General features: G+C 54.5%; 18 non-coding genes across 18 annotated transcripts; 11 read left to right on the top strand and 7 right to left on the bottom strand.

The window, feature by feature from the left end:
- Positions 1–626: 626 nt before the first annotated feature.
- Positions 627–698, top strand: TRNAE-CUC (transfer RNA glutamic acid (anticodon CUC)). The gene has a single exon. It is a non-coding gene; the product is annotated as a tRNA-Glu (tRNA).
- Positions 699–1,613: 915 nt separating this feature from the next.
- TRNAL-UAA (transfer RNA leucine (anticodon UAA)) lies at positions 1,614–1,696 on the bottom strand. The gene has a single exon. It is a non-coding gene; the product is annotated as a tRNA-Leu (tRNA).
- An 890-nt stretch (positions 1,697–2,586) lies between these two features.
- Positions 2,587–2,658, top strand: TRNAE-CUC (transfer RNA glutamic acid (anticodon CUC)). The gene has a single exon. It is a non-coding gene; the product is annotated as a tRNA-Glu (tRNA).
- Positions 2,659–2,998: 340 nt separating this feature from the next.
- TRNAE-CUC (transfer RNA glutamic acid (anticodon CUC)) lies at positions 2,999–3,070 on the top strand. Its single transcript has one exon. It is a non-coding gene; the product is annotated as a tRNA-Glu (tRNA).
- Positions 3,071–3,974: 904 nt separating this feature from the next.
- Positions 3,975–4,057, bottom strand: TRNAL-UAA (transfer RNA leucine (anticodon UAA)). Its single transcript has one exon. It is a non-coding gene; the product is annotated as a tRNA-Leu (tRNA).
- Positions 4,058–4,951: 894 nt separating this feature from the next.
- TRNAE-CUC (transfer RNA glutamic acid (anticodon CUC)) lies at positions 4,952–5,023 on the top strand. The gene has a single exon. It is a non-coding gene; the product is annotated as a tRNA-Glu (tRNA).
- A 340-nt stretch (positions 5,024–5,363) lies between these two features.
- TRNAE-CUC (transfer RNA glutamic acid (anticodon CUC)) lies at positions 5,364–5,435 on the top strand. Its single transcript has one exon. It is a non-coding gene; the product is annotated as a tRNA-Glu (tRNA).
- Positions 5,436–6,350: 915 nt separating this feature from the next.
- Positions 6,351–6,433, bottom strand: TRNAL-UAA (transfer RNA leucine (anticodon UAA)). The gene has a single exon. It is a non-coding gene; the product is annotated as a tRNA-Leu (tRNA).
- An 890-nt stretch (positions 6,434–7,323) lies between these two features.
- Positions 7,324–7,395, top strand: TRNAE-CUC (transfer RNA glutamic acid (anticodon CUC)). Its single transcript has one exon. It is a non-coding gene; the product is annotated as a tRNA-Glu (tRNA).
- A 340-nt stretch (positions 7,396–7,735) lies between these two features.
- On the top strand, positions 7,736–7,807 carry TRNAE-CUC (transfer RNA glutamic acid (anticodon CUC)). Its single transcript has one exon. It is a non-coding gene; the product is annotated as a tRNA-Glu (tRNA).
- Positions 7,808–8,711: 904 nt separating this feature from the next.
- Positions 8,712–8,794, bottom strand: TRNAL-UAA (transfer RNA leucine (anticodon UAA)). Its single transcript has one exon. It is a non-coding gene; the product is annotated as a tRNA-Leu (tRNA).
- Positions 8,795–10,089: 1,295 nt separating this feature from the next.
- TRNAE-CUC (transfer RNA glutamic acid (anticodon CUC)) lies at positions 10,090–10,161 on the top strand. The gene has a single exon. It is a non-coding gene; the product is annotated as a tRNA-Glu (tRNA).
- Positions 10,162–11,064: 903 nt separating this feature from the next.
- TRNAL-UAA (transfer RNA leucine (anticodon UAA)) lies at positions 11,065–11,147 on the bottom strand. The gene has a single exon. It is a non-coding gene; the product is annotated as a tRNA-Leu (tRNA).
- Positions 11,148–12,435: 1,288 nt separating this feature from the next.
- Positions 12,436–12,507, top strand: TRNAE-CUC (transfer RNA glutamic acid (anticodon CUC)). Its single transcript has one exon. It is a non-coding gene; the product is annotated as a tRNA-Glu (tRNA).
- Positions 12,508–13,411: 904 nt separating this feature from the next.
- TRNAL-UAA (transfer RNA leucine (anticodon UAA)) lies at positions 13,412–13,494 on the bottom strand. The gene has a single exon. It is a non-coding gene; the product is annotated as a tRNA-Leu (tRNA).
- An 890-nt stretch (positions 13,495–14,384) lies between these two features.
- TRNAE-CUC (transfer RNA glutamic acid (anticodon CUC)) lies at positions 14,385–14,456 on the top strand. Its single transcript has one exon. It is a non-coding gene; the product is annotated as a tRNA-Glu (tRNA).
- A 340-nt stretch (positions 14,457–14,796) lies between these two features.
- Positions 14,797–14,868, top strand: TRNAE-CUC (transfer RNA glutamic acid (anticodon CUC)). The gene has a single exon. It is a non-coding gene; the product is annotated as a tRNA-Glu (tRNA).
- A 904-nt stretch (positions 14,869–15,772) lies between these two features.
- On the bottom strand, positions 15,773–15,855 carry TRNAL-UAA (transfer RNA leucine (anticodon UAA)). Its single transcript has one exon. It is a non-coding gene; the product is annotated as a tRNA-Leu (tRNA).
- Between the last annotated feature and the right edge of the window lie 121 nt (positions 15,856–15,976).

Consider the following 15,976-nt stretch of genomic DNA (forward strand, 5'->3'; position numbering starts at 1 on the left):
GATGCTGTCTTCAATCTCTAAGCTCCCCTTTTCGCAGACCATCACAAGTGTTTTTGTTTTCTTTCTTTCTTTCATTCTTTCTTTCTTTCTTTCTTTCTTTCTTTCTTTATTTCTTTATTTATTAGCAGAAACGGCCCCCGAAGACCTGCAGGCACTGGTGCCCATTGTAGCAGAGGCCCTCAGCCTTTGGACTCGGACGCCACCATCTGAGCGACACGCAACGGGGTGCACCCACCGTCCCTGGTGGTCTAGTGGTTAGGCCCGGGTTCGATTCCCGGTCAGGGAAGGAGCTCTTTTAACAACTGACATTTTTATTTACAGCAATGCAGTTAACTGGCGACCGGAAATCTTGCTCCCAGATGCAGATTTGCGTGCACAAAATGGAGGAAGTGCCCTCAGCGCGACGCAAAACGTGTTTATGGCAGAGTCCCATTCATTCTCCTGTCGCTGCGGAAAGACTGCCCTTGACGCAAAAAAGGCAGCTTCCTTTTTCACCGCTGGAGAGAACCTATCTGCTCGGCCCTCCCCCTCTCTTCCCAGTCCCCCAATGGACTGGCCTTTGAGGCACCTGCAGGCATTGTGCACTCGGACACCACTGCCCGGCCTTCCCGAGCTGTCCAGCGGTCTCCCTGGTGGTCTAGTGGTTAGGATTCGGCGCTCTCACCGCCGCGGCCCGGGTTCGATTCCCGGTCAGGGAAGAGAGGCTTTTACTGAATGACATTTTTACAGAAATTCAAACAACTGCGTCTCAAAAAATATTTCTTTCAAATGTAGCTTCACTCACAGGCAATAGCGGCGTGGCTCCCCTGGCGGTAACTCCAAGCATCTTTTCAGCATGGTCCCTTACCGGAAGCTGTCGCCGCTAGAAGTGGGCCTGTGCCCCAAAAAGGAAGCTTTCTTTCTTCCAAAGCTGTAGAGAAAATATTAGTCCTGTCGCCCTGCCAAAGCCGAGCTCGCCCACCATCCCTAGCCTCATCAGACCAAGACCTTGCCCGGGACCCTGGGGCAGAGGGCTGCAGAAATGGTTGCGTACCGGTTTGGAGGAGAAAAGCAGGGGAGGGAGGGGTCGTAGCTGCTTGATTTGCATACAGAGCTGTGGTCTGCTGGGAAAGTGCAGCCTTTGGAGCTTGGCAAAGGCTTCGCAAGGGGCCCGAGCATTGCCCTCGCCCCGTTTGTTGACAGGTTCTCCTTCTATGGGCTGAAGGGCCCTGTAGCCTGATTTGAGGTTGGACGCTCTATTATTCACAGGGGTGTACCGGGCCTAGACGGTGACTGGCTGACCCGTCAGGGCATCGCCCGTTTGGAAGCCCGTTTCGGAAGCCGTGAGGAAGCGGAGGCGGGAATCCCTGCCCAATTTTCTTTTGGGGTGGTAGGGCTGTTGGCGGGGTTGCACAAGCTCTGCCAACTTTGGCGGCTTAAGCTTGGGATGCGAGGGACATGGTACAAAAATGCAAAGGTTTTCCAGGAAAAGAGTCTACGGGCAACGATTCCTTGTTGCTCTTTTCAGGTGAACTCAAGCCTCAGGGCTTTGAGGTAGGGGCACTGCCTACAGACAGCAGGAAAGGGCTTGTGCGAAGCTGCTGCCGCATTTAGGTAAGAAGAGTAAAAACCTGTACCAGGAGTGGGGCTCGAACCCACGCGGACACTTGTCCATTGGATCTTAAGTCCAACGCCTTAACCACTCGGCCATCCTGGTGAGCTGCTGCAAAGGGCTTCGAATTGAATCTTTGCTGTTTCAGCAGCAGGCGAACAAGTGGAAAACCAGCCCAGAGTGCCCCCTGCAGGAGGTTGGATGGAATTGGCTTGCGAGCGGCAAACGTCTCTCACTTAACAGCATTACAATAGCCTCCAGCTGACTGCAAGTACGGTTGCGGAAACCTCCCGGGTGCTGCAGTCGTTTCCCCGGTGGCCTAGTGGTGAGGATTTGGTGCTTTCACTGCCACGGGCCTGGCTTCGAGTCCCCGACCAGAGTGTGTGCTTTGAGTAAAGGTGGTCTAGGGCAGTCCAGAGGCAGGCTGAGCCTCGAAGGCTGGTGCAGGCCTTGGTGTGCGAGCCCGAAAAAAGGGCAGCTCCTATGTCATCCCTTCTTGCCCTCCGGCACTTGCTGTACAAGCAAAGCCCCCTTTGAACTCTGCATGGTAACCCTGCTGTGTCTCGCAGGCAATCATGGCCTGCCGCCTTTTAATAAACGTGCTCTCCCACGAAGCAGTTCTCCTAAGGAGGGTTAGTTGTGAGTGTGCATCTTCAGCGGCAGCCTCTAGGGGGAGCTTCAGCACTGACCCACAAAAGCTCATAGCGAGGAAGGCTGTCCTTTCAGGAGAGCAAGACAGGAATATCAGCGCTTGGAAGTGAAAGCGCAAACGTTCCCAAAGTGATGCTGTCTTCAATCTCTAAGCTCCCCTTTTCGCAGACCATCACAAGTGTTTTTGTTTTCTTTCTTTCTTTCTTTCTTTCTTTATTTCTTTATTTATTAGCAGAAACGGCCCCCGAAGACCTGCAGGCACTGGTGCCCATTGTAGCAGAGGCCCTCAGCCTTTGGACTCGGACGCCACCATCTGAGCGACACGCAACGGGGTGCACCCACCGTCCCTGGTGGTCTAGTGGTTAGGATTCGGGGCTCTCACCGCCGCGGCCCGGGTTCGATTCCCGGTCAGGGAAGGAGCTCTTTTAACAACTGACATTTTTATTTACAGCAATGCAGTTAACTGGCGACTGGAAATCTTGCTCCCAGATGCAGATTTGCGTGCACAAAATGGAGGAAGTGCCCTCAGCGCGACGCAAAACGTGTTTATGGCAGAGTCCCATTCATTCTCCTGTCGCTGCGGAAAGACTGCCCTTGATGCAAAAAAGGCAGCTTCCTTTTTCACCGCTGGAGAGAACCTATCTGCTCGGCCCTCCCCCTCTCTTCCCAGTCCCCCAATGGACTGGCCTTTGAGGCACCTGCAGGCATTGTGCACTCGGACACCACTGCCCGGCCTTCCCGAGCTGTCCAGCGGTCTCCCTGGTGGTCTAGTGGTTAGGATTCGGCGCTCTCACCGCCGTGGCCCGGGTTCGATTCCCGGTCAGGGAAGAGAGGCTTTTACTGAATGACATTTTTACAGAAATTCAAACAACTGCGTCTCAAAAAATATTTCTTTCAAATGTAGCTTCACTCACAGGCAATAGCGGCGTGGCTCCCCTGGCGGTAACTCCAAGCATCTTTTCAGCATGGTCCCTTACCGGAAGCTGTCGCCGCTAGAAGTGGGCCTGTGCCCCAAAAAGGAAGCTTTCTTTCTTCCAAAGCTGTAGAGAAAATATTAGTCCTGTCGCCCTGCCAAAGCCGAGCTCGCCCACCATCCCTAGCCTCATCAGACCAAGACCTTGCCCGGGACCCTGGGGCAGAGGGCTGCAGAAATGGTTGCGTACCGGTTTGGAGGAGAAAAGCAGGGGAGGGAGGGGTCGTAGCTGCTTGATTTGCATACAGAGCTGTGGTCTGCTGGGAAAGTGCAGCCTTTGGAGCTTGGCAAAGGCTTCGCAAGGGGCCCGAGCATTGCCCTCGCCCCGTTTGTTGACAGGTTCTCCTTCTATGGGCTGAAGGGCCCTGTAGCCTGATTTGAGGTTGGACGCTCTATTATTCACAGGGGTGTACCGGGCCTAGACGGTGACTGGCTGACCCGTCAGGGCATCGCCCGTTTGGAAGCCCGTTTCGGAAGCGGAGGCGGGAATCCCTGCCCAATTTTCTTTTGGGGTGGTAGGGCTGTTGGCGGGGTTGCACAAGCTCTGCCAACTTTGGCGGCTTAAGCTTGGGATGCGAGGGACATGGTACAAAAATGCAAAGGTTTTCCAGGAAAAGAGTCTACGGGCAACGATTCCTTGTTGCTCTTTTCAGGTGAACTCAAGCCTCAGGGCTTTGAGGTAGGGGCACTGCCTACAGACAGCAGGAAAGGGCTTGTGCGAAGCTGCTGCCGCATTTAGGTAAGAAGAGTAAAAACCTGTACCAGGAGTGGGGCTCGAACCCACGCGGACACTTGTCCATTGGATCTTAAGTCCAACGCCTTAACCACTCGGCCATCCTGGTGAGCTGCTGCAAAGGGCTTCGAATTGAATCTTTGCTGTTTCAGCAGCAGGCGAACAAGTGGAAAACCAGCCCAGAGTGCCCCCTGCAGGAGGTTGGATGGAATTGGCTTGCGAGCGGCAAACGTCTCTCACTTAACAGCATTACAATAGCCTCCAGCTGACTGCAAGTACGGTTGCGGAAACCTCCCGGGTGCTGCAGTCGTTTCCCCGGTGGCCTAGTGGTGAGGATTTGGTGCTTTCACTGCCACGGGCCTGGCTTCGAGTCCCCGACCAGAGTGTGTGCTTTGAGTAAAGGTGGTCTAGGGCAGTCCAGAGGCAGGCTGAGCCTCGAAGGCTGGTGCAGGCCTTGGTGTGCGAGCCCGAAAAAAGGGCAGCTCCTATGTCATCCCTTCTTGCCCTCCGGCACTTGCTGTACAAGCAAAGCCCCCTTTGAACTCTGCATGGTAACCCTGCTGTGTCTCGCAGGCAATCATGGCCTGCCGCCTTTTAATAAACGTGCTCTCCCACGAAGCAGTTCTCCTAAGGAGGGTTAGTTGTGAGTGTGCATCTTCAGCGGCAGCCTCTAGGGGGAGCTTCAGCACTGACCCACAAAAGCTCATAGCGAGGAAGGCTGTCCTTTCAGGAGAGCAAGACAGGAATATCAGCGCTTGGAAGTGAAAGCGCAAACGTTCCCAAAGTGATGCTGTCTTCAATCTCTAAGCTCCCCTTTTCGCAGACCATCACAAGTGTTTTTGTTTTCTTTCTTTCTTTCTTTCTTTATTTCTTTATTTATTTATTTATTAGCAGAAACGGCCCCCGAAGACCTGCAGGCACTGGTGCCCATTGTAGCAGAGGCCCTCAGCCTTTGGACTCGGACGCCACCATCTGAGCGACACGCAACGGGGTGCACCCACCGTCCCTGGTGGTCTAGTGGTTAGGATTCGGCGCTCTCACCGCTGCGGCCCGGGTTCGATTCCCGGTCAGGGAAGGAGCTCTTTTAACAACTGACATTTTTATTTACAGCAATGCAGTTAACTGGCGACCGGAAATCTTGCTCCCAGATGCAGATTTGCGTGCACAAAATGGAGGAAGTGCCCTCAGCGCGACGCAAAACGTGTTTATGGCAGAGTCCCATTCATTCTCCTGTCGCTGCGGAAAGACTGCCCTTGACGCAAAAAAGGCAGCTTCCTTTTTCACCGCTGGAGAGAACCTATCTGCTCGGCCCTCCCCCTCTCTTCCCAGTCCCCCAATGGACTGGCCTTTGAGGCACCTGCAGGCATTGTGCACTCGGACACCACTGCCCGGCCTTCCCGAGCTGTCCAGCGGTCTCCCTGGTGGTCTAGTGGTTAGGATTCGGCGCTCTCACCGCCGCGGCCCGGGTTCGATTCCCGGTCAGGGAAGAGAGGCTTTTACTGAATGACATTTTTACAGAAATTCAAACAACTGCGTCTCAAAAAATATTTCTTTCAAATGTAGCTTCACTCACAGGCAATAGCGGCGTGGCTCCCCTGGCGGTAACTCCAAGCATCTTTTCAGCATGGTCCCTTACCGGAAGCTGTCGCCGCTAGAAGTGGGCCTGTGCCCCAAAAAGGAAGCTTTCTTTCTTCCAAAGCTGTAGAGAAAATATTAGTCCTGTCGCCCTGCCAAAGCCGAGCTCGCCCACCATCCCTAGCCTCATCAGACCAAGACCTTGCCCGGGACCCTGGGGCAGAGGGCTGCAGAAATGGTTGCGTACCGGTTTGGAGGAGAAAAGCAGGGGAGGGAGGGGTCGTAGCTGCTTGATTTGCATACAGAGCTGTGGTCTGCTGGGAAAGTGCAGCCTTTGGAGCTTGGCAAAGGCTTCGCAAGGGGCCCGAGCATTGCCCTCGCCCCGTTTGTTGACAGGTTCTCCTTCTATGGGCTGAAGGGCCCTGTAGCCTGATTTGAGGTTGGACGCTCTATTATTCACAGGGGTGTACCGGGCCTAGACGGTGACTGGCTGACCCGTCAGGGCATCGCCCGTTTGGAAGCCCGTTTCGGAAGCCGTGAGGAAGCGGAGGCGGGAATCCCTGCCCAATTTTCTTTTGGGGTGGTAGGGCTGTTGGCGGGGTTGCACAAGCTCTGCCAACTTTGGCGGCTTAAGCTTGGGATGCGAGGGACATGGTACAAAAATGCAAAGGTTTTCCAGGAAAAGAGTCTACGGGCAACGATTCCTTGTTGCTCTTTTCAGGTGAACTCAAGCCTCAGGGCTTTGAGGTAGGGGCACTGCCTACAGACAGCAGGAAAGGGCTTGTGCGAAGCTGCTGCCGCATTTAGGTAAGAAGAGTAAAAACCTGTACCAGGAGTGGGGCTCGAACCCACGCGGACACTTGTCCATTGGATCTTAAGTCCAACGCCTTAACCACTCGGCCATCCTGGTGAGCTGCTGCAAAGGGCTTCGAATTGAATCTTTGCTGTTTCAGCAGCAGGCGAACAAGTGGAAAACCAGCCCAGAGTGCCCCCTGCAGGAGGTTGGATGGAATTGGCTTGCGAGCGGCAAACGTCTCTCACTTAACAGCATTACAATAGCCTCCAGCTGACTGCAAGTACGGTTGCGGAAACCTCCCGGGTGCTGCAGTCGTTTCCCCGGTGGCCTAGTGGTGAGGATTTGGTGCTTTCACTGCCACGGGCCTGGCTTCGAGTCCCCGACCAGAGTGTGTGCTTTGAGTAAAGGTGGTCTAGGGCAGTCCAGAGGCAGGCTGAGCCTCGAAGGCTGGTGCAGGCCTTGGTGTGCGAGCCCGAAAAAAGGGCAGCTCCTATGTCATCCCTTCTTGCCCTCCGGCACTTGCTGTACAAGCAAAGCCCCCTTTGAACTCTGCATGGTAACCCTGCTGTGTCTCGCAGGCAATCATGGCCTGCCGCCTTTTAATAAACGTGCTCTCCCACGAAGCAGTTCTCCTAAGGAGGGTTAGTTGTGAGTGTGCATCTTCAGCGGCAGCCTCTAGGGGGAGCTTCAGCACTGACCCACAAAAGCTCATAGCGAGGAAGGCTGTCCTTTCAGGAGAGCAAGACAGGAATATCAGCGCTTGGAAGTGAAAGCGCAAACGTTCCCAAAGTGATGCTGTCTTCAATCTCTAAGCTCCCCTTTTCGCAGACCATCACAAGTGTTTTTGTTTTCTTTCTTTCTTTCTTTCTTTCTTTATTTCTTTATTTATTAGCAGAAACGGCCCCCGAAGACCTGCAGGCACTGGTGCCCATTGTAGCAGAGGCCCTCAGCCTTTGGACTCGGACGCCACCATCTGAGCGACACGCAACGGGGTGCACCCACCGTCCCTGGTGGTCTAGTGGTTAGGATTAGGCGCTCTCACCGCCGCGGCCTGGGTTCGATTCCCGGTCAGGGAAGGAGCTCTTTTAACAACTGACATTTTTATTTACAGCAATGCAGTTAACTGGCGACCGGAAATCTTGCTCCCAGATGCAGATTTGCGTGCACAAAATGGAGGAAGTGCCCTCAGCGCGACGCAAAACGTGTTTATGGCAGAGTCCCATTCATTCTCCTGTCGCTGCGGAAAGACTGCCCTTGACGCAAAAAAGGCAGCTTCCTTTTTCACCGCTGGAGAGAACCTATCTGCTCGGCCCTCCCCCTCTCTTCCCAGTCCCCCAATGGACTGGCCTTTGAGGCACCTGCAGGCATTGTGCACTCGGACACCACTGCCCGGCCTTCCCGAGTTGTCCAGCGGTCTCCCTGGTGGTCTAGTGGTTAGGATTCGGCGCTCTCACCGCCGCGGCCCGGGTTCGATTCCCGGTCAGGGAAGAGAGGCTTTTACTGAATGACATTTTTACAGAAATTCAAACAACTGCGTCTCAAAAAATATTTCTTTCAAATGTAGCTTCACTCACAGGCAATAGCGGCGTGGCTCCCCTGGCGGTAACTCCAAGCATCTTTTCAGCATGGTCCCTTACCGGAAGCTGTCGCCGCTAGAAGTGGGCCTGTGCCCCAAAAAGGAAGCTTTCTTTCTTCCAAAGCTGTAGAGAAAATATTAGTCCTGTCGCCCTGCCAAAGCCGAGCTCGCCCACCATCCCTAGCCTCATCAGACCAAGACCTTGCCCGGGACCCTGGGGCAGAGGGCTGCAGAAATGTTTGCGTACCGGTTTGGAGGAGAAAAGCAGGGGAGGGAGGGGTCGTAGCTGCTTGATTTGCATACAGAGCTGTGGTCTGCTGGGAAAGTGCAGCCTTTGGAGCTTGGCAAAGGCTTCGCAAGGGGCCCGAGCATTGCCCTCGCCCCGTTTGTTGACAGGTTCTCCTTCTATGGGCTGAAGGGCCCTGTAGCCTGATTTGAGGTTGGACGCTCTATTATTCACAGGGGTGTACCGGGCCTAGACGGTGACTGGCTGACCCGTCAGGGCATCGCCCGTTTGGAAGCCCGTTTCGGAAGCGGAGGCGGGAATCCCTGCCCAATTTTCTTTTGGGGTGGTAGGGCTGTTGGCGGGGTTGCACAAGCTCTGCCAACTTTGGCGGCTTAAGCTTGGGATGCGAGGGACATGGTACAAAAATGCAAAGGTTTTCCAGGAAAAGAGTCTACGGGCAACGATTCCTTGTTGCTCTTTTCAGGTGAACTCAAGCCTCAGGGCTTTGAGGTAGGGGCACTGCCTACAGACAGCAGGAAAGGGCTTGTGCGAAGCTGCTGCCGCATTTAGGTAAGAAGAGTAAAAACCTGTACCAGGAGTGGGGCTCGAACCCACGCGGACACTTGTCCATTGGATCTTAAGTCCAACGCCTTAACCACTCGGCCATCCTGGTGAGCTGCTGCAAAGGGCTTCGAATTGAATCTTTGCTGTTTCAGCAGCAGGCGAACAAGTGGAAAACCAGCCCAGAGTGCCCCCTGCAGGAGGTTGGATGGAATTGGCTTGCGAGCGGCAAACGTCTCTCACTTAACAGCATTACAATAGCCTCCAGCTGACTGCAAGTACGGTTGCGGAAACCTCCCGGGTGCTGCAGTCGTTTCCCCGGTGGCCTAGTGGTGAGGATTTGGTGCTTTCACTGCCACGGGCCTGGCTTCGAGTCCCCGACCAGAGTGTGTGCTTTGAGTAAAGGTGGTCTAGGGCAGTCCAGAGGCAGGCTGAGCCTCGAAGGCTGGTGCAGGCCTTGGTGTGCGAGCCCGAAAAAAGGGCAGCTCCTATGTCATCCCTTCTTGCCCTCCGGCACTTGCTGTACAAGCAAAGCCCCCTTTGAACTCTGCATGGTAACCCTGCTGTGTCTCGCAGGCAATCATGGCCTGCCGCCTTTTAATAAACGTGCTCTCCCACGAAGCAGTTCTCCTAAGGAGGGTTAGTTGTGAGTGTGCATCTTCAGCGGCAGCCTCTAGGGGGAGCTTCAGCACTGACCCACAAAAGCTCATAGCGAGGAAGGCTGTCCTTTCAGGAGAGCAAGACAGGAATATCAGCGCTTGGAAGTGAAAGCGCAAACGTTCCCAAAGTGATGCTGTCTTCAATCTCTAAGCTCCCCTTTTCGCAGACCATCACAAGTGTTTTTGTTTTCTTTCTTTCTTTCTTTCTTTCTTTCTTTCTTTCTTTCTTTCTTTCTTTATTTATTAGCAGAAACGGCCCCCAAAGACCTGCAGGCACTGGTGCCCATTGTAGCAGAGGCCCTCAGCCTTTGGACTCGGACGCCACCATCTGAGCGACACGCAACGGGGTGCACCCACCGTCCCTGGTGGTCTAGTGGTTAGGCCCGGGTTCGATTCCCGGTCAGGGAAGGAGCTCTTTTAACAACTGACATTTTTATTTACAGCAATGCAGTTAACTGGCGACCGGAAATCTTGCTCCCAGATGCAGATTTGCGTGCACAAAATGGAGGAAGTGCCCTCAGCGCGACGCAAAACGTGTTTATGGCAGAGTCCCATTCATTCTCCTGTCGCTGCGGAAAGACTGCCCTTGACGCAAAAAAGGCAGCTTCCTTTTTCACCGCTGGAGAGAACCTATCTGCTCGGCCCTCCCCCTCTCTTCCCAGTCCCCCAATGGACTGGCCTTTGAGGCACCTGCAGGCATTGTGCACTCGGACACCACTGCCCGGCCTTCCCGAGCTGTCCAGCGGTCTCCCTGGTGGTCTAGTGGTTAGGATTCGGCGCTCTCACCGCCGCGGCCCGGGTTCGATTCCCGGTCAGGGAAGAGAGGCTTTTACTGAATGACATTTTTACAGAAATTCAAACAACTGCGTCTCAAAAAATATTTCTTTCAAATGTAGCTTCACTCACAGGCAATAGCGGCGTGGCTCCCCTGGCGGTAACTCCAAGCATCTTTTCAGCATGGTCCCTTACCGGAAGCTGTCACCGCTAGAAGTGGGCCTGTGCCCCAAAAAGGAAGCTTTCTTTCTTCCAAAGCTGTAGAGAAAATATTAGTCCTGTCGCCCTGCCAAAGCCGAGCTCGCCCACCATCCCTAGCCTCATCAGACCAAGACCTTGCCCGGGACCCTGGGGCAGAGGGCTGCAGAAATGGTTGCGTACCGGTTTGGAGGAGAAAAGCAGGGGAGGGAGGGGTCGTAGCTGCTTGATTTGCATACAGAGCTGTGGTCTGCTGGGAAAGTGCAGCCTTTGGAGCTTGGCAAAGGCTTCGCAAGGGGCCCGAGCATTGCCCTCGCCCCGTTTGTTGACAGGTTCTCCTTCTATGGGCTGAAGGGCCCTGTAGCCTGATTTGAGGTTGGACGCTCTATTATTCACAGGGGTGTACCGGGCCTAGACGGTGACTGGCTGACCCGTCAGGGCATCGCCCGTTTGGAAGCCCGTGAGGAAGCGGAGGCGGGAATCCCTGCCCAATTTTCTTTTGGGGTGGTAGGGCTGTTGGCGGGGTTGCACAAGCTCTGCCAACTTTGGCGGCTTAAGCTTGGGATGCGAGGGACATGGTACAAAAATGCAAAGGTTTTCCAGGAAAAGAGTCTACGGGCAACGATTCCTTGTTGCTCTTTTCAGGTGAACTCAAGCCTCAGGGCTTTGAGGTAGGGGCACTGCCTACAGACAGCAGGAAAGGGCTTGTGCGAAGCTGCTGCCGCATTTAGGTAAGAAGAGTAAAAACCTGTACCAGGAGTGGGGCTCGAACCCACGCGGACACTTGTCCATTGGATCTTAAGTCCAACGCCTTAACCACTCGGCCATCCTGGTGAGCTGCTGCAAAGGGCTTCGAATTGAATCTTTGCTGTTTCAGCAGCAGGCGAACAAGTGGAAAACCAGCCCAGAGTGCCCCCTGCAGGAGGTTGGATGGAATTGGCTTGCGAGCGGCAAACGTCTCTCACTTAACAGCATTACAATAGCCTCCAGCTGACTGCAAGTACGGTTGCGGAAACCTCCCGGGTGCTGCAGTCGTTTCCCCGGTGGCCTAGTGGTGAGGATTTGGTGCTTTCACTGCCACGGGCCTGGCTTCGAGTCCCCGACCAGAGTGTGTGCTTTGAGTAAAGGTGGTCTAGGGCAGTCCAGAGGCAGGCTGAGCCTCGAAGGCTGGTGCAGGCCTTGGTGTGCGAGCCCGAAAAAAGGGCAGCTCCTATGTCATCCCTTCTTGCCCTCCGGCACTTGCTGTACAAGCAAAGCCCCCTTTGAACTCTGCATGGTAACCCTGCTGTGTCTCGCAGGCAATCATGGCCTGCCGCCTTTTAATAAACGTGCTCTCCCACGAAGCAGTTCTCCTAAGGAGGGTTAGTTGTGAGTGTGCATCTTCAGCGGCAGCCTCTAGGGGGAGCTTCAGCACTGACCCACAAAAGCTCATAGCGAGGAAGGCTGTCCTTTCAGGAGAGCAAGACAGGAATATCAGCGCTTGGAAGTGAAAGCGCAAACGTTCCCAAAGTGATGCTGTCTTCAATCTCTAAGCTCCCCTTTTCGCAGACCATCACAAGTGTTTTTGTTTTCTTTCTTTCTTTCTTTCTTTCTTTATTTCTTTATTTATTAGCAGAAACGGCCCCCGAAGACCTGCAGGCACTGGTGCCCATTGTAGCAGAGGCCCTCAGCCTTTGGACTCGGACGCCACCATCTGAGCGACACGCAACGGGGTGCACCCACCGTCCCTGGTGGTCTAGTGGTTAGGATTCCGCGGCCCGGGTTCGATTCCCGGTCAGGGAAGGAGCTCTTTTAACAACTGACATTTTTATTTACAGCAATGCAGTTAACTGGCGACTGGAAATCTTGCTCCCAGATGCAGATTTGCGTGCACAAAATGGAGGAAGTGCCCTCAGCGCGACGCAAAACGTGTTTATGGCAGAGTCCCATTCATTCTCCTGTCGCTGCGGAAAGACTGCCCTTGACGCAAAAAAGGCAGCTTCCTTTTTCACCGCTGGAGAGAACCTATCTGCTCGGCCCTCCCCCTCTCTTCCCAGTCCCCCAATGGACTGGCCTTTGAGGCACCTGCAGGCATTGTGCACTCGGACACCACTGCCCGGCCTTCCCGAGCTGTCCAGCGGTCTCCCTGGTGGTCTAGTGGTTAGGATTCGGCGCTCTCACCGCCGTGGCCCGGGTTCGATTCCCGGTCAGGGAAGAGAGGCTTTTACTGAATGACATTTTTACAGAAATTCAAACAACTGCGTCTCAAAAAATATTTCTTTCAAATGTAGCTTCACTCACAGGCAATAGCGGCGTGGCTCCCCTGGCGGTAACTCCAAGCATCTTTTCAGCATGGTCCCTTACCGGAAGCTGTCGCCGCTAGAAGTGGGCCTGTGCCCCAAAAAGGAAGCTTTCTTTCTTCCAAAGCTGTAGAGAAAATATTAGTCCTGTCGCCCTGCCAAAGCCGAGCTCGCCCACCATCCCTAGCCTCATCAGACCAAGACCTTGCCCGGGACCCTGGGGCAGAGGGCTGCAGAAATGGTTGCGTACCGGTTTGGAGGAGAAAAGCAGGGGAGGGAGGGGTCGTAGCTGCTTGATTTGCATACAGAGCTGTGGTCTGCTGGGAAAGTGCAGCCTTTGGAGCTTGGCAAAGGCTTCGCAAGGGGCCCGAGCATTGCCCTCGCCCCGTTTGTTGACAGGTTCTCCTTCTATGGGCTGAAGGGCCCTGTAGCCTGATTTGAGGTTGGACGCTCTATTATTCACAGGGGTGTACCGGGCCTAGACGGTGACTGGCTGACCCGTCAGGGCATCGCCCGTTTGGAAGCCCGTTTCGGAAGCGGAGGCGGGAATCCCTGCCCAATTTTCTTTTGGGGTGGTAGGGCTGTTGGCGGGGTTGCACAAGCTCTGCCAACTTTGGCGGCTTAAGCTTGGGATGCGAGGGACATGGTACAAAAATGCAAAGGTTTTCCAGGAAAAGAGTCTACGGGCAACGATTCCTTGTTGCTCTTTTCAGGTGAACTCAAGCCTCAGGGCTTTGAGGTAGGGGCACTGCCTACAGACAGCAGGAAAGGGCTTGTGCGAAGCTGCTGCCGCATTTAGGTAAGAAGAGTAAAAACCTGTACCAGGAGTGGGGCTCGAACCCACGCGGACACTTGTCCATTGGATCTTAAGTCCAACGCCTTAACCACTCGGCCATCCTGGTGAGCTGCTGCAAAGGGCTTCGAATTGAATCTTTGCTGTTTCAGCAGCAGGCGAACAAGTGGAAAACCAGCCCAGAGTGCCCCCTGCAGGAGGTTGGATGGAATTGGCTTGCGAGCGGCAAACGTCTCTCACTTAACAGCATTACAATAGCCTCCAGCTGACTGCAAGTACGGTTGCGGAAACCTCCCGGGTGCTGCAGTCGTTTCCCCGGTGGCCTAGTGGTGAGGATTTGGTGCTTTCACTGCCACGGGCCTGGCTTCGAGTCCCCGACCAGAGTGTGTGCTTTGAGTAAAGGTGGTCTAGGGCAGTCCAGAGGCAGGCTGAGCCTCGAAGGCTGGTGCAGGCCTTGGTGTGCGAGCCCGAAAAAAGGGCAGCTCCTATGTCATCCCTTCTTGCCCTCCGGCACTTGCTGTACAAGCAAAGCCCCCTTTGAACTCTGCATGGTAACCCTGCTGTGTCTCGCAGGCAATCATGGCCTGCCGCCTTTTAATAAACGTGCTCTCCCACGAAGCAGTTCTCCTAAGGAGGGTTAGTTGTGAGTGTGCATCTTCAGCGGCAGCCTCTAGGGGGAGCTTCAGCACTGACCCACAAAAGCTCATAGCGAGGAAGGCTGTCCTTTCAGGAGAGCAAGACAGGAATATCAGCGCTTGGAAGTGAAAGCGCAAACGTTCCCAAAGTGATGCTGTCTTCAATCTCTAAGCTCCCCTTTTCGCAGACCATCACAAGTGTTTTTGTTTTCTTTCTTTCTTTCTTTCTTTCTTTATTTCTTTATTTATTAGCAGAAACGGCCCCCGAAGACCTGCAGGCACTGGTGCCCATTGTAGCAGAGGCCCTCAGCCTTTGGACTCGGACGCCACCATCTGAGCGACACGCAACGGGGTGCACCCACCGTCCCTGGTGGTCTAGTGGTTAGGATTAGGCGCTCTCACCGCCGCGGCCTGGGTTCGATTCCCGGTCAGGGAAGGAGCTCTTTTAACAACTGACATTTTTATTTACAGCAATGCAGTTAACTGGCGACCGGAAATCTTGCTCCCAGATGCAGATTTGCGTGCACAAAATGGAGGAAGTGCCCTCAGCGCGACGCAAAACGTGTTTATGGCAGAGTCCCATTCATTCTCCTGTCGCTGCGGAAAGACTGCCCTTGACGCAAAAAAGGCAGCTTCCTTTTTCACCGCTGGAGAGAACCTATCTGCTCGGCCCTCCCCCTCTCTTCCCAGTCCCCCAATGGACTGGCCTTTGAGGCACCTGCAGGCATTGTGCACTCGGACACCACTGCCCGGCCTTCCCGAGTTGTCCAGCGGTCTCCCTGGTGGTCTAGTGGTTAGGATTCGGCGCTCTCACCGCCGCGGCCCGGGTTCGATTCCCGGTCAGGGAAGAGAGGCTTTTACTGAATGACATTTTTACAGAAATTCAAACAACTGCGTCTCAAAAAATATTTCTTTCAAATGTAGCTTCACTCACAGGCAATAGCGGCGTGGCTCCCCTGGCGGTAACTCCAAGCATCTTTTCAGCATGGTCCCTTACCGGAAGCTGTCGCCGCTAGAAGTGGGCCTGTGCCCCAAAAAGGAAGCTTTCTTTCTTCCAAAGCTGTAGAGAAAATATTAGTCCTGTCGCCCTGCCAAAGCCGAGCTCGCCCACCATCCCTAGCCTCATCAGACCAAGACCTTGCCCGGGACCCTGGGGCAGAGGGCTGCAGAAATGGTTGCGTACCGGTTTGGAGGAGAAAAGCAGGGGAGGGAGGGGTCGTAGCTGCTTGATTTGCATACAGAGCTGTGGTCTGCTGGGAAAGTGCAGCCTTTGGAGCTTGGCAAAGGCTTCGCAAGGGGCCCGAGCATTGCCCTCGCCCCGTTTGTTGACAGGTTCTCCTTCTATGGGCTGAAGGGCCCTGTAGCCTGATTTGAGGTTGGACGCTCTATTATTCACAGGGGTGTACCGGGCCTAGACGGTGACTGGCTGACCCGTCAGGGCATCGCCCGTTTGGAAGCCCGTTTCGGAAGCGGAGGCGGGAATCCCTGCCCAATTTTCTTTTGGGGTGGTAGGGCTGTTGGCGGGGTTGCACAAGCTCTGCCAACTTTGGCGGCTTAAGCTTGGGATGCGAGGGACATGGTACAAAAATGCAAAGGTTTTCCAGGAAAAGAGTCTACGGGCAACGATTCCTTGTTGCTCTTTTCAGGTGAACTCAAGCCTCAGGGCTTTGAGGTAGGGGCACTGCCTACAGACAGCAGGAAAGGGCTTGTGCGAAGCTGCTGCCGCATTTAGGTAAGAAGAGTAAAAACCTGTACCAGGAGTGGGGCTCGAACCCACGCGGACACTTGTCCATTGGATCTTAAGTCCAACGCCTTAACCACTCGGCCATCCTGGTGAGCTGCTGCAAAGGGCTTCGAATTGAATCTTTGCTGTTTCAGCAGCAGGCGAACAAGTGGAAAACCAGCCCAGAGTGCCCCCTGCAGGAGGTTGGATGGAATTGGCTTGCGAGCGGCAAA

The sequence above is a fragment of the Ambystoma mexicanum genome, chromosome 5p (genome assembly GCF_040938575.1).
Source record: "Ambystoma mexicanum isolate Mex_15411 chromosome 5p, UKY_AmexF1_1, whole genome shotgun sequence".
Lineage (NCBI taxonomy): Eukaryota > Metazoa > Chordata > Amphibia > Caudata > Ambystomatidae > Ambystoma > Ambystoma mexicanum.